The 16,116-nt window shown below is 40.8% G+C and overlaps 1 protein-coding gene across 1 annotated transcript in view; it reads right to left on the minus strand.

Moving 5' to 3' along the window:
- Apbb2 (amyloid beta precursor protein binding family B member 2) overlaps positions 1-16,116 on the minus strand; it is a 267,412-nt gene that overhangs the window by 194,066 nt on the left and 57,230 nt on the right. The window contains exon 2 of the mRNA XM_033758829.1: positions 8,358-8,472. The gene's annotated coding sequence lies outside the window, so the exon portion shown is untranslated. The remainder of the gene's footprint in view (positions 1-8,357; positions 8,473-16,116) is intronic.

A 16,116-nucleotide genomic window follows, 5' to 3' on the forward strand; every position in this document is an offset into this window, starting at 1 on the left:
AGTTTACAGAGGAGGTAGGAGGAGGGAGAAGATAAAACCAGGTGGGGCTGAACCACAAAGGACTTACCCTAAACATAGCAAAAGCTGAGAAAACCATGTGTGGTGGAAAACAGGAGTTAGAGAAAAACTTGTGCAGTCAATTGTCCCCTTTTCAATGCTGAGTTAAATATTCAAACAAGTATTTATTTATTCATTCATTCAATATGTATTTATTAAGTACTTATTATGGGTCAGGCCCTGTATTTTAATTAGATTCATAATGGTTATTCAGAATGTTTGCATCAGAAGTATTTACACAATTTCATCAGGAAATGAGGGCTAACAACTACCTAGCAAGCTACGTAAACCAAAAAAGCATCTAAAAGCATTTTTATTTTTGTCACTGCTATTACATACTCACATAAATTGCCTGTGTCTACTTGGCTGTGATCATTTCACATAAATGCTCTTTGTCATCGCCTATTAGTGGATATTTCAAGTAGTTAAAATCCCAAGGTTAAAGACTACTTCACTATCCATTAATTTTCTGATTTCTATGTCTTGGATACATTTGCTGCCTTTGACTTGGTTCTCCCTAGAGCCAAGCCTCACTTGCAGTTCTCTCTTTAGTAAGCACACATAATAGATTTTTTTTTTAAATTAGTAACTTCCTAACTACCAGCCAGTCTGGCTCCTTAGTTTACAGATGTTCAATGACTAGCACATAGCCCTGAGCCTAGGAATAGCAGGACTAGGAGTCTCCCGGGCCAGGAGCTCTCCCACAATCACAAGCTGCCTGCTCTAGAACCCCATGTTCTAGGCCTGAGAGCTCTGTCTCATTTTAATTAACCAGCTCAAGCTATTGTCTCTTCAAAGAACCTGTTAGCATAAAACCAAGCTAAGCCAGACCCTATGAGAATAAGTTACATTATCAACAAGTCAAACTGATGTTTTTCACATTGCAGATAAAAAGATGTTAAGCCTCAATTTTAGGGAAAAGGACCTGCAAACCATGCTAACACCAAAAGTTTTGCCTATCATTCCTAAAAGTGTTTTTCTCTCCTTCTCCAAAGTGGGAGGAGATGGCTATCCCTCACACACGATGCTCGAACCAAGGAGAATAATATCTTTCCTGAAGGCATCTGCATACAAAACCTAGGGTCTTCAGACGATGCAAGCAAACCCTTCAGCTCAGTAATTTCACTCCTAGACATTTTATTTTTTTAAGGAAAAAAAGAAGAGTTCCCACCAGTCATTAATCTAGAAGGACAGCAAAAGACTGTCTATCATCCCCTGTATGTTAAACTATGAGTGTCTGTTAATTATTGGTATAGCCACGCAAGGTAAGGAAGTACAAATTAACATACTAAAAGAAAATTTGGGCTGGGGATTTAGCTCAATGGTGCCACTGCCTGCCTCGCAAGTACAAAGACCCGAGGTCAAATAAATAAATAGGCAGGCAGGCCAGGTGTGGTGGCATACGCCACTTGGGAGGCTGAGGCAGGATGACTGCTGTGAGTTCGAGAGCAGCTTGGACTACATAGTGAGTTCCAGGCCAGTCTCAACTACATAGTGAAACCGTGGCTCAAAAAACCAAAAAAATAAATAATAAATAAAAGATTTACTAATATCAGCAAGTCCTACAATGAACTAAGTAATCAAAAAGCATGTGATAAAACCAGATGTACCATTTGATTAGAATAATGCTTAATAAAAATGTATGGATGTAGACACATACAAAGATTATAAAGATACATGCAAAATGTTACACATTTTTTCCTTTGTGCTTTTTGCTATTTACACATCTTCTAAAATAAACAAATTTTCTGTTATTCTTAAAATCTATTGTTTTTAAACTTCCCAACTTGGACATATACTCTTCATTTATATATTCTGTTTCTAAAACCCAGACACCTCACTGGCCACAGGTGCTGATCCCTTCGTCTGGGTGGTACCACAGGCTGCCTCCTGTACTGGACATATCAGCGCAGAGCCCTCTCTTGGGGACCATGTCCTATCCTGGCTATTCTGCACAGGGTGTTCAATTTGGCTAACAATCTTGAGTACAGCTCTTAGGCTCCTGCTTTTAACTCAAAATCCAAATGTATCCTCAAACCCAGCAAGGACAGAATGCCTCCCTGGCCTAAGACCCCTGGTTCTGCCCAAGATAACGTGCATTTCATTCACTCAGTATGTATTTATTGTATTGTGGGGTCTCTAGAGCTGTGCTCTTGAACTGAGAGTTGACACCAATGCAGGGAAGGCGGAAATCTACTCTGTGTCCCGACCAACAATTTGTAACCAGGATAAAAGTTCCTCCTTCCCTCAAGGGGAATCAGCCTCCCTCTGGAATATCACATAAATCATTCCCACCACAGGCTGTGGCGGCTTTAAGTCACCATGAAAGTAAATGAACTGGTTGGAAAGACATTATGGGGCTGGGCTGTGTAGCTCAGTGGCAGACTACATGCTTAATATGTGCAAGGCCCTGGGTTTGATTTCCAGCATTTTAAAAGAAAAAGAAAAGAAAGGTATTTATTACATATTGCAGAGTAAATGTATTATCCTGCTGCCAACAAAGGGAGACCAGACACGTTGAGACACTAAGGCATAAAAAAGTGATTCCAAGTATTAAAAATAGTTATTTCTGGTGTTTAAGGTTGTGAGAACTCATTTTCTCTTTTCATTAATTTCTTAATTTTCTATACGAAAGGTGTATTACTAATATGTTCTTTTTTTTTTTTTTTTTTTTTTTTTCTTTTTTTTTTTTGGTACCAGGGATTGAACTCAGGTCCTTGTGCTTGTGAGGCAGGTGGCGGCACCACTGAGCTAAAACCCCCAGCTCTTTACTTATATGTTCTTAAAGTGCTGTTAGTATTTCTGTACTTACTCATTCTAGAATAAGTGTCCTCCTAGGCCACTGAGAGAGAACCTATGGCACGTGTGCCACAGCCTGCAGCCATGTCACCTCTGCATGGCCCTAGCAGAGGAGCATTCAAGTTTAGTTGCAGTGTTGATATTTTGCAATAAATAAGTGGGTTTGGGGTTGCAGTTTGGGCATTCAGTCTCTAAGAGGTTCGCCATCACTGAACTAGACAGAATTGAGTCTGGCTGCCATCTCTGGAATGTCTGCCTATCTTCAATTCCAATTTTCAGCGTGCATATTTATCATGCCTCTACAGTGAGTATCAGGCCTAAGGAGTGCTGTTCAGCTCTGTTGAAAAGCAGAAAGCAGCAGAATTCTGAGTGTCTCACTACCATGGACTCTAGGTTGGAAGTCTAGCTGATGGCACAGATTTCTTCTGTTATTTAAAGGGAGGTTGCAGTCTCGCCCTTTCCATGGCTCTCCTCTCCGTGGAGAAATGAAGGAGAGAAGAGCGCATAATGTGCAGGCGAAAGCCGCAGCCAGCTAGAGCTCTGCTTGGGTATAGACTAGCTTCAGGAAAGGGGGTCTGGCTATGCTCTCCGGAATGCCTGTCTACTGCAACACTACTTTTCAGAGTTTATATCTATCAGGCCTTATTCAGCTTGTTGAAAAGCAGGGAAAGCAGAGTTCTGACTAACATGAACTCTAGGTTAGAAGTCTGATAACACAGACTCATTCTGCTGTTTGAAAGGAAGGTGGCAGATCTGCATTTTAGTTGGCCCTCCACTTTCCATCAAACTGAATGGAGGCAGGCCGGGGATTTAGCTCAGCGGTTCTCCCGCCTGCCTGGCAAGTGCAAGGACCCGAGTTCGATCCCCAGTACCAAAACATTCTAACAATAAAGTGAATGGAGGAAGAGTGCATGAAGTGCAGCTGGTAACTACAGACAACTAGAGGTCTCAGTGTTTGGGCATCCAGTGCTGGCAAACCTATGACACACACTACAGCTGGTGTGCAGAGCCCTCTCTGTTGCACATGAGTCATGTTGCCCCTGCTTCACCCCAGCAGCTGAGCACTGAGGTTTAATTGCAGTGTTGAGGCTTTACAATAAAGAAGTGGGTCTGGGATTGCAGTTTGGGCGTTCAGTCTCTGAAAGGCTCATCAGCACTGTCGTGGGATCTTCAGGTTGCCTGTGGTTACTATGATTAGTTGGATAAGAGAAGAAACATAAGAAAGACATCATGATTTTTTTTCCCCCTGAATCTTACAGAACTTTAGGACCATCACTACCAAAAGCCAAGTCAGCAAAAGCAGGTTAGGGGGTCTGCCCCCTAAATAAGTGACTGCCAGGACAAGAGACAGACTGGTGAGAGAAAAGAATCGAAGATGGGGAAGAGGCAGAAAACCCCGGCTCAAAGTGCAGCTCTCGCTTTATTCTTTGAAGTCTTAGTGTTCCTCATCTGTAAGATGGAGACAGTAAGAGGAACTTTTCAAAGCTTACTTAGTTGAAGAAAAGGCCAAAGAAGTACCCCTATGCCTGCTACTGTTTAAACTTTCTAAATGGCAATTTCTGAAGTGTAGAAGGAAAGCAAATACTGTTTGTGAGGAAAGGAGAGGCAGGAAGAGAACAGGGAGGCTAGCAGGACAGGGGCTGGAGCCGTGGGTCCCCTCCTTAGCACTGGCCTGGACAGGTTCTGCGAGTGAGACACCTTTTGAGGATGGTTATGATCTGGTCCCACCCCAAGGTCCATGGTGACACAAAAACCTGAGATTCTACCACAGATGAAATACTGTCCTGCTCACAGAGGAGAGGTGGGAAATGACAAAGATTTTAAAGTTAAAGTTCAAAGTACACACACACACACACACACACACACACACACACACACACACATGCACATGTCAAAATGTAAGGAGTAATTTGGGACAGAAGGAGTAATTCTGGACACATACATTTGGGGAGAACCAAATGTCTTAAATCAAGCTTCACGAGCCCCTGCTTCCAGCTGGGAAACCAGGGACGCTCCCTAGGAAAGAAAACATCTCTGCTATGCACCCTACAGTCACAGCAGGTTTTTAGCAGGTTAGCAAGGGATGAATCTGTACTTCGGAGACAGAACAGCATGAGCAATGACGGCACTGTAACCCAGAGGCAAAGAGTGTACCACAAGATGTCAATTTAACAGTGATGAAATAAATGACCAATAACAAATAATTAATCATAAGCATGGGTATTACTACTAAGTATGAAAGGCAACATGGAAAACTCAAGTGCAGGTGACCTTGTGGACTAGTGGGAATACCTTAGACATTTTCAGGAAGTGGGTGGCATGATCAGAGATGTTCCGCAGTTGACTTGATTTCACCACTATTCTGGACCACTTGTAAAGGTCTGCCAACCACTGTAACACACCATTTCCTGACAGCCAAAGTTAGATTGGTGGCTGCAGTCTTGCAATGAAATGCATAGATACAGGCAATAATAACCTAGGATAGGGCTGGGGATTTGACTTAGTGGTACCACCACTGCCTTGTAAGCACAAGGGCCCGAATTCGTTCCCCAGTACAAAAATAAACAAACAAACAAAAAAATAGAGTACAACTTTCTTAACAGCCCCAGAATACTTTCAAAACTCTAACCTTAGAACAAGCACAAATATCCATATGGAAAGGTCACCTCAGCTTTTTACTTCTTATGGATACTTTTCCACATTCTATCAAAGAACAGCATCCTGTCCTGTAAGAAGATAGAGCTAGAAGGCAGAACAATGATTCTAAAACAGAAAGAAAAGTAAAATTCCAATCTCACACAAGAGCCTCAAAAACAATCCAGGGCACAGCAGTATGTACTGCCAACATTTCACTAATGGTTCTGACCACACTTGATGATAAAATATAAACTCTACAGCTTTTTTTTTTTTTTTTCTTGAAATAGTTTCCCTTCTCCAGGGAACAGTGGGATCCTGTTGAGAAACAGGCCTGGCACAGAGGCTTTCGAGTCACCTTAGCTTTCTTATCTTACCTGACAGCAGACAGAGCTGCTGCAATGAACGTCTCCTATAGCAAAGAGCGGCCCCCACAGAACATCAGCTGCAGGTTATAAGGAATACAATTCAACTCTTATGAATAACTGGGAGAAATGAGGGGAAGAGGAGGGAGGGAAACAAGCCATATAAAATAAATGATGGTGGACTAAGGATCAATAGTACTAAAAGACATCGAGAGCTGGAAACCAGAAGAGAGAGGCACTACCTTCTAGTTCCAGGGAAGGATGCCTAAAGCAAGATATTATACAAACTTGTGTCCCCTGGAAAGGCAGCCAAGTTCTCCTCCTTCCTACCCAAAATGGCACCAGTGATTCACTCAGGTAAGGCCTGGGGCAGCAATCTCAAGGCTCCTGATCCCAGTAAGGGTAAGAAGATAGTCTTCTCCTAGGAAACACTTGATAAGAAAGAAGTTGGTAACCAAAAAGAGTTTCCTTGCAGGCCCTGGACAGCACAGGCCTGTGCGGCTCGGAGCCTTGAGGTCTGGAAAGGGACCGGCTGGTGGGTGCAAATCAATCATGTCCACAGATGTGAATTCTCCAGATAAACTCATTCCATCCACTCTAAGAACGCACATGTTAGAATTTTAACCATTTGAAAGAAGAAGGTCCTTCAAATAAAATATCTTACACTGAATGATGTGAAATTAGCATCTTTATAGCTCAAATACACATTACTCTGTCCGGTGGCAATGCACACTTCCCAGCTCTCCTCTATAGCAGGGTGCACAACTTTATTCTTAAAGCAATCACAGATATTTTAGACTCTGAGGGGTAAAAGAGATAACATAGAGTATGAAGGTATTTATATAACCATTTAAAATGCTGCCATTATAAAGTCTACACTACTACAAAAACAGGCATTGGCTAGTGTGTCAACTTCTATTCTACAGGAAGTAAGTGTTAACAGTATTCTGAGGATATTCACTATGAAAAATTGCTAAATTTAACTTAAAGCAGTAGTGACAACCTTCAGGATATAAGAGTACATGTGGACAACTGCACATTACCAGCCTCGATGCTGATAATCGGATTTCCCATCCTGTTGCCACTTTCTTCCCACTGCCACTACTTTAAACTATTTTATTTTATAAACAACTGTCTGGATAAAGAGCTTGAATGTGGATCTAACTTTTCTAGGAAGAAAAAAAATCTGAGCTGAACAAGGAATTGGGACTGAAAGGTAAACATGAATAAATATAACCACAGAAGGGCATGGGAGTAAGAGCACTGCGGACAATGACCCCAAACACATCTTGATTTGAAGCCAGAATTTCAGAGGGCCTGAAAGGAAGTGACAAAGTAAATGACTATCTATACAACCGGCCCAGAGCTGCAACAGGCAGCAAAGAGTAAGTCTGAAACAAACTGCCCTCTCTATAAATAACAGCCGATCATTAAATAAAAAGTGGTCATATGCCAGGTGTGGTGGCTCACACCTGTGATCCCACCACTTGCAAGGCTGAGGCAGGAGGATCACTGTGAGTTCCAGGTCAGCCCGAACTACACAGTGAGACTTTACTTCAAAAAAGTGCTCACATTTTCTCCTAAGTTAATCAGAGTAGAGATAAATAGGAAAGGAAAGTAACTGTAGCAGTTCCCCAAAAGACTGCTGGAAAAACTTAAGTGTTGTGAGGCACAGAAAGACATTAGCAAGGAGCCTGTGAGAGCTTCCTCCTATGAGGAACGTTAGGGACTGAGCCAGAGTCTTTCCCGGTTATGCACATGAATCAGAGACTGCCCACAGGACATCTCTTCTGGGTCCATGAATCTTTCTATTTCAAAAAAGTTAAAGCAATCACTGGGAAATTTTTAAAATTTATGATGCTACTATTGTTACATACATTTTCATGAAAAAGGAAAAGGTTTGGGTTTTTTTTTTTAAGAAAGCTTATTTATGAATGAATGAATGCCTTGAAACAGAAAAAGAGAATGCCTGATCTTCTAATCCTATAGAACCCTGATTAAAATGACCCTAATTTAGAAAGTATTTCTCATCATCCAATATTAAAAGCTTATCCAAGACCAGGGATTTAGCTCAGTGGTTCCACCACCTACCTCACATGTGCAAGGACCTGCGTTCGATCCCGGTACTAAATAAATAAATAAATGCATAACTTACCCTAAAGCCATGATGGCGACCCTTTTGGAGATGAGTGCCCAAATTGACCCAAAACCCACTTATGTATTGCAAAGTGCCAACACAGTAATTAAACCTGAATACTAAGGTTTTAGAAAAAAACAACTCATACATTAACATCTTAAAAGAAAAACAAATAACACCCGTGCCATAGGTTCACCACCACTGCCCTGGGGCCATCCATTCTTCTGCATTTCTAAATACTTTCAGTCATATCTTACAACTCTTCACCAGATCAGTACCCTACAATGGGAGGGGGAGGGAGGAGATGGGAGGTGAGAGGTGGGAGGGGGACACACACACAAGACAGTATAGGATCCCGTACATACATGAGCTGCCTGGATGACAGGAAGCCTCCGGGTACCATCTGCCCATAGTGACAGTCAGCACATTAGCAGGGACCTCGGCAGCTCCCAAGTACTCAGGAAATGGTGAGATGGTTAGCTGTAGTGGGAGGAGTCCAAAAACAGAACAGAGACTTAGAATAATAATTGCATTTTTTTCACTAAAATGCTAATGATGACCACACATTTCTAGATAACCATGTTTATGAATTATTCATAGTCACAGAGGAGATAACGTTCCCCTGTCACAGCAGGCTGGAGAGGAGCTTGCCGGTGATTAGCATGTGGCCCCTGAAGTCAGTGTGACAGAGGTGCAGGTCACTCACTGCATGTCCCTCAGTGAGGGCTGGCCCTCGCCGGCCTGCTCTAGAAGTCTGGCCAGTCTGTCTCTCACATTCCACTGGTGCTTTTTCATTTCATTCTTCCTTAATGTCAAGGGAAAACACTAGTCTGGCTCTCTGTTATGACACCTGAGCTAATGTCCCGTAACAGTCTAAAAGCTTGAAAGGACAGAAGGAAAACTTCTGTATTGGAGAGGCAACATGTCAAATTGCTTCTAAAAACTTTTTCATTGAAGTATAGCATAAATATGAAAAGGGCATTCACACACGTACAATTGGAAGACTCAATTTTCCTAAGCTGAACACTAGTGCAAAGAGGAAATTATCTGTAAGGCAGAAGTCCTTTCATGCTTCCTTCTAATCCTATGCAATTTTTGTGAACATCAAATTGATTTACTGTCGTTATTCATGTTTCATTTATAAACAATGCTGAAAATATATGACAAGCATTGTGCTGAGCACCTGAGCTATAAAGATAAATAAGGCTGCATCTATATCTGGAAGGAAAGTAAAGTGTAGAGGGACATACACACACTGACCCCACAGGGAAGCACAAGGAAAATAATAACTTGAGGTACCTGTCAAGCAGGAATATCTAGCCCTGAAATGCAAAGCTCAGGGAATGTTTCCAGGAAAAAAAAAAAGGGGGATGCCTCACACATGTTAAGGCTGGACTGGAGAGTTAGTGGAGCTGCAGTGGGAGGCCTAACAATGGAAAGGACAGAGGTAAGATACTGTGGTGTAGTTGGGTATTCCTGGCCTCTTTCCAGGGGAAAGCCAGGGGAGAGGCCCAGGGCCAAATCTCAGCTCTGCACATCTATCAGAGAACTCAGCCTTTGTCCTGGCTGCAGACAGAGACAGATGGGTCAGATGTGGGTTTAAGCAGTCTTACTTTTTCCAGATGGATCTGAAGAGAGGAGAGTACAGTGGGGAGAGGAAGTAGGGCAGTCATCTGGTTGTTACAACCATTCCGAGAGGAAGGCAAGATGGCAATGACAGCAGCACAAGCAGGTGATGAAAGGGAGAAAAGAACTGATATTTCAAAACCTCCATAAGCTAAAAGCAGAACAAACTGGTCAACTGTATGTGTGTGGATTTACTGACCACTGCGGCAGAGAAGAAAGGAGAAGAAATAAGGAGGGAAGAAGTGTAGTCTGAGGCATCAGAAATCAAAAAGTACAGATTCAGATGGGAATTGCCAGGTATTTCTGAGTGTGAATAAAGCTTGGGAAAGTTTGAGCAAAACATAAAGGCAAGATGTGATTATTACAGAGAGCATCAGAGACCACGTGAGCTGGGGACATCCTGGAAGGAACATGGGCAGTTAGAAGGTTACAGGATTAGGACTAAGAGAAAAGTCCTAGAGGACACAAACAATGACAGAACTGACAGAGGAAACAGATCTTTTGAAAAAGCCAAGAAAGAATGTCAGAGAAGTTCCGTGACACTTATGATAAAAACACCTTTAGGTGTGACATTTAAGAAATCACTGGCCACCTTGATCGGGGGCTGTTTTAGAGACGTGGAGGAGGCAGAGACAATGGAGTTGATAGAGCAAGCGAAGAGCCAAAGAAGGAGAGTGGAGGGCTTTGGGGTAGCTCAAGTGTGAACAGAAGGACATCGTGAAGGGTGAAGGGATCAGCCGAGAGAGAAAGGCTGAGAGCACTGGAGGGAGGAGGTAACAATAAATCAGATCTCAAAGAGGCAGAGGAAAAGATCAGTAGGACAGATCAAGAGGCTGGCCTTGAAGAAGAAGGAGAATCCACAACTCTGTGATATTAAAAGGAGCTTGGTAAAGATAAATTTGGTTATGGTACATTTGCAATCAACAGCTTTGGAATGTTGGAGGTGAGAGACCCAGTGACGTCAACACTCTTGGAGAGAGACAGCAAGGCTCTTTGCTGAAAATGAGGTTATATGTAGATAGTTTGAGGATATAGATCTTGAAATTCTTGGTCTCTGGCATGCTAACCCCACAAAATCAAAGCAGTCTGAGTCTGTTTTAGGGAAAACAAATACGTGCCAGTACACATCAAAGTGGAAAAAGGCCTTTCTGGGGTAAACATGCCCACAGTAAAGCTGGAAAAAAGTGTTAAAAGTAGTAGATAAACAGAAAATTTATAGAAGAAGCCTCCCTCTAATGTGACTGAGGTTTTGAGTGCCAACCTTTCCAGTGGTTCGCATATAGTATCATCAGGCAAAATCACTGTCCACCATTGTACGAGGCTTCCTGAAATGCTCCTATTCAAAGATCCTCCTAGTGTGATTATGCTAACAAACAAAAAAGGAGAAGCAGATGCTCACACACAGGGGACAGTGGAGTTGGCAGCGGCACCTGCCCTGAGATTTCCTAGCACAGTACCTCAAGACTGCAGCTCTACCACCTTCCTACCTCAGACTACTGCACACTTTCTACCTAGGTCATAGCAAATCAAGAAATGGGGCAAAGTGACCTTAGTCAAGGCATGTATCCCAGTAATGGCAAAAACAGTTCCTTAGAAACCTAATGCAGTGGAAAACACCTTGAAAAACACTTTGATATTGTCCAGATAGGCTTTCTGATCGGAACCCCAAAACCCTGGGTTCGCCTAATTGTTTATCTCTTCTGTAGTGAACGAGATCCAGCTCCTCTCTGGAACTTAATATCCTTTCAGAACCATATTATATACTTTACTACACAGTCAGCCAGGATTGAGAAGGTTCCAAAAGCATCAGATGTCTCCCAACTGAGTCATTCATCTTTGTATCCCAGGGGCTAAGATACGATAAGCAGTCAATAAATGTGTAATGAACCAAAAAATCAGTACATAAGTGAAAAATTTTCACAACTAAGACATAAGGAAGCCAATTAAACAGTGAGAACAGAAGTACCCTCCCTATATCTTCCTTTCTTGCCCTAATTAACTCAAAGCAAAGCTCAAAACTGGATTCAACTGCATGTATTTTTCACAGAAGAAAATCTTTATAAATCAATATTGCATTCAGTAAAAGGTTTCAGAAATTATGAAAAACAGGATGCCCCTTAATCGGGAAAACAGGTACACAGGAACACTATGAGCACACACGGAAGTGAGACTGCAGACTTTACATCTGTCTGCCTTCTTTGTTCTCCCGTGGAGGACACGACTTCATTACTCAAGCCGCATGGTGCCTCTCCTCCCAGATGCTCACACACAGCAGCACGCTTAGGTTTAAGCCACTGGACATCGAGATAAAGCGTAATGGGATCGTGAAAGCCTTGCTTCTTCAAAAGTTCACCTCAGTTATAAGCCTGTTTTTGCCTTATTATATATTTTTCTATTACCCACCGGTTCATTTCTTTCAACACATAAGCTCTGAGGCACCGATGATCATACCAAACACATTTAAAATATTACATAGTCACGCATTATTATAGTATTTGTCTGGAAACAACTCTAATAATAAAGTTTCCAAAACTAAGAAAGAACTGCATTTTTTAAGTATTTTCATGTATTATGTGACATTTTTTTGAACAATAAATAACTTGATCCTGAAAAGATCAAATGTGATTCTGCCCACCTGATCAGCAATACCTAGAGAAGGAAACAAATCTTAGAGATTACCATTCTTTTTTCTACAATTAAGAACGCTAAGAAGGGCCAGGGATTTGGCTAGGTGGTTCTGCTGCCTGCCTTGCAAGCACAAGGGCCAGAGTTCAATCCCCGGTAAAAAAAAAAAGAACACTAAGAAACCTAGATAAACAATATGCTATTCCCTTGGATGCATGCTGTCAAGGGGAGGAAGGGAATGTATTTGCCAGTCCACAAAGTGTTTAGTGTGAGACTTTAATTACTATGTTTATGGTACTTTCTATAATGTATTCACCACCACAAATGCTATATAAGGTCACCACTCCTCAACAAATAATGCTTTCCTCCTCTCCTACAAACTCTTATGCTGATATGGAGCAAAAATGTCAAGAAGTCTCTCCAAAATAAACGTTTCATGGCAACAGTTAGGAGTCTCTACTATCCTCATTTAACCATTTCTACTATATCTGCTTATGTATTTGGTCCTATTGATTTAAAAGATGAATTTATAAAAATGGCTTTACTTATTCCAAGTTTTTTAAAATATGAAAGGTGGTGTGAGTTACTACGAAGGTTGCTTATGTTCTTCAAAAATAACATATTCATTAACTCCTTAAATTATTATACTCTGCATCATTCTCTTGGTACAATACAGTATAATTCCTGTTTTAGAAAACACAATAAAACATTGAGAATGATCAAGATTTTCATAACCATTGAAGGACTACCCATCTAAGTATTAAATGGGTTTGACTTCAATCATAGTGAATTAATTTTTTTCTAAAAGGAGAATTCAGAATATAATTAATCTTTGGAGACATTAATAAGGCTATCACTTATTTGGCTGCATCGGACCGTGGGAATACTGATTACAAGGAGAAGGAGTTACTAGGTCGGAACCTGGTTTCTATCACCATAAAGAGGGCTGAATGGGTAGTTCCTATGATGAAAACAGGGCACCCTGAGAAGCCAAAGGAAGAGACTGCTGAAGTTCAAAGACCAAGGAAGCACAGTTTAATTCTCTTATATCTCATTATTTTATTTGGTTTCCGAAATCACAGCTGATTTGAAGAAGGACAATGTCCATAGTGTGACAGATGAGATGCAACACTTGAGGGCAAAGGAGAATCAAAGTTGTTACAGAGCCAGGTGTAGAGCCAAGACTGATCCGGAGATTCAGGGTGTGAGATGGACTTTATGTGTGTGCTCCTGGCAATTGGGCTCACCCTGCCTATGGAAGGCCAGGCCTAAGACAGCTGTTCTCAGAACCTCAGACCTCCTGCCTATTCCTCCACTCAAAGCCTAATGGCTACCTAGCTTTGGGGTATATTTTGTCTGCTTTTCAGTTTAGCTTTCTCTTCTCCTTTACCCTGAAGAGTTGCACCTCATCTCTGTCAGGATGCCTACCTTTCCCTTCTTCAAGTCAGTTATGGTTTGGGAAATCAAATAAAATAATAAAGTATAAGAGGACTAAACTTAAATCTGCAGATTTAGTATGAAGGATGCAGATTCTTAACATATACTAGGGCTATTGGGATATTGTTTTTGATTATTTCTTGGTTCTTAAAGAATTAAAAAATTATAGCGTAAGCAGAACATAGTTGAAATCATGTTGTACAAATAAAGCCAGGCCTAAAACCTGCCCTGGGGTTATTTGTAAGTGACCGCTGTCACTTTAACAAGGACTTCTTTTCGAGAAATCTAGTCAGCAGAATCTGTAGATACACAGCAGAGACAGTTGTTCTAACATGAACTGTCTCCTGAAAGTGGAGGAACAAACTCAGAGCCTGGGGAGAGAAGGCTACATGTAACTAAAGTAAGTGGCTATGGGCAGGTCAGTTAGCCTATGATGCTTCATCTGTAAAATGGGCTCCTCCTGATACCTACTTTGAAAAGGTGTGAGGGGAAACAAAAAGAAAGCCCAGAAGAGCAAACAAAATACCAATTAAACCTTAAATGGAAACCTAGTACAAAAGCCGCACAACACACAGCTCTTTACTTACAGCTGGGAAGGCCAAAGCTAGAGGTTTCCGACTTTCACTACATTATGTGATGGAATTATTTTTCCGTGTTATTTTTGACAAAATAGTCCTTTGGCTAATAAATTCAATGGACTTAACTGTTTGAATAGAACATACAAGTAGTACTTCATTTCCACATTTAAAAAAAGAAAAGCAATCAGAATATAAAATTCCCCATTATGACTTTCCCACAGCTTCTTCCATAGTAACTTATCCAATCCAAGTTATTTCTTTCCTTTTCCCATTTTTATTTAGCATCGTTCTGAATCCTTTTTCTCACTTTAAATTTAACCCTTGCAATAACAGTGATTAGAATGTATATACCATGTAAAAGTCTATAAGGCACCTTCATATCCACTATTTCCCTTAAATGAACTCTATTTTCTTCTGTTTAGTTTTTCTTGCCTCACTTTCAGAAATGCAAGCAGAACTTGCTAAAATCAGTAAAGCATCACAAAACAGACCACAGAATAATTCACAGAGTTGTCTAAAGCAGCCCCTTACAGTATCCCTGATTTGTGACATATCCAACTCTCCTTGCAAATAATTGTTTTCTCCCTGATAATGCTCTCTTGAAGTTAAGATACAATGAGAAATGTGTACACCTATCTCCCGAAACAAATTAGACAGGTAAATATGTCCTTTTAAGAATTATTGGCAAAAAATAAAAATAAAAAGTAAAAGAGGTAAAATTTTGCAGAAAGAAAAAAGAATAAAGTTGTTATTATTTTAGTAATAACAAAAAAATTTCTATCTTACCAGAGCTATTTTTCCTCAAGCTCTGCATCAAATAATCTGATCATTAAATCTGTAAAAGCCACAAGGGATGTGGCCACCTCATTAGAAGAGAAGATCATTTGAGCTATGATAATGAGCATCTATGAAAGATTATCTATTTTTGGCTTTAAGGACGGAAGTACTTCCTGCCTGTTGCTCAGAGGCAGTTACACGTCTAGTAAGCTTTAGCACAAAACAGATGCCCCAGTACTCACTCTATCACAATGATGACAGGAGCCTTCACATAGAAATGTTTCCTGCCAGAACTTCTGCAGACTCTCAATCTGAATTTATCAAGAAAGAACATGAGGTGTCTAAAACCGAAAAATATCAATTCTATTATGTGGAGGTAAATATTGCTTTAACAAGAGGGTTCTATAAGCTGTAGATTGGAAATCAGATCAGATTCTCTCACACTCATTCAAGCCCTGTAGAATACAAAAAGCTTTAAAATCTGAAATGGCTGCCCTTTTGTTTTACAATAGTGAATAAAGTAACTGAAGTAACTGTACAGTAACCCTTGGTTACTGTAACACCTTCATAATATATTAAACATTGTAAAAAATATGTTATTCTAAAAGTGGAGTTCTGATGAAAGAGACAAGTTGGAGGAGAGATGTTATTTGGCCCTGATTCTGCTGTGGTATTTATGTATTCAATGATGTGAGCCTTCAGAACATTGCAAGACTTTCTGTATTTTGGAAGATAACACTGAGTGATTTTACCACAGGAACAGGAAGGATATCAGGCTCCTGCGTTTTTCCACAGAACTGTAGAGATGACTCACGGAAGCTTCATTCCCCGCAGAACACAACTGGGACCACTGGACATAGTGGCTACTAGAAAACAATGTTCTTTGCACCCGAGTCACAACTCAAAGTGCTAGGAAATCGTAAAAAAGACTGATCCACTTGGGTTTTGCAGTTGTGGAAATCGCTGGGAACGGAGGCCATATTTTTATAATGTTAGAAATGTGACATCATAGTTGTGATTGGGTTTGAAGTCAGATTTGGAATTTACAGAGTTAACTGAGCTTTTTTTTTCCCCCTATTAT

Source organism: Fukomys damarensis, unplaced genomic scaffold (genome assembly GCF_012274545.1).
Source record: "Fukomys damarensis isolate Sample0158 unplaced genomic scaffold, DMR_v1.0_HiC HiC_scaffold_35, whole genome shotgun sequence".
Taxonomy (NCBI): Eukaryota; Metazoa; Chordata; class Mammalia; order Rodentia; family Bathyergidae; genus Fukomys; species Fukomys damarensis.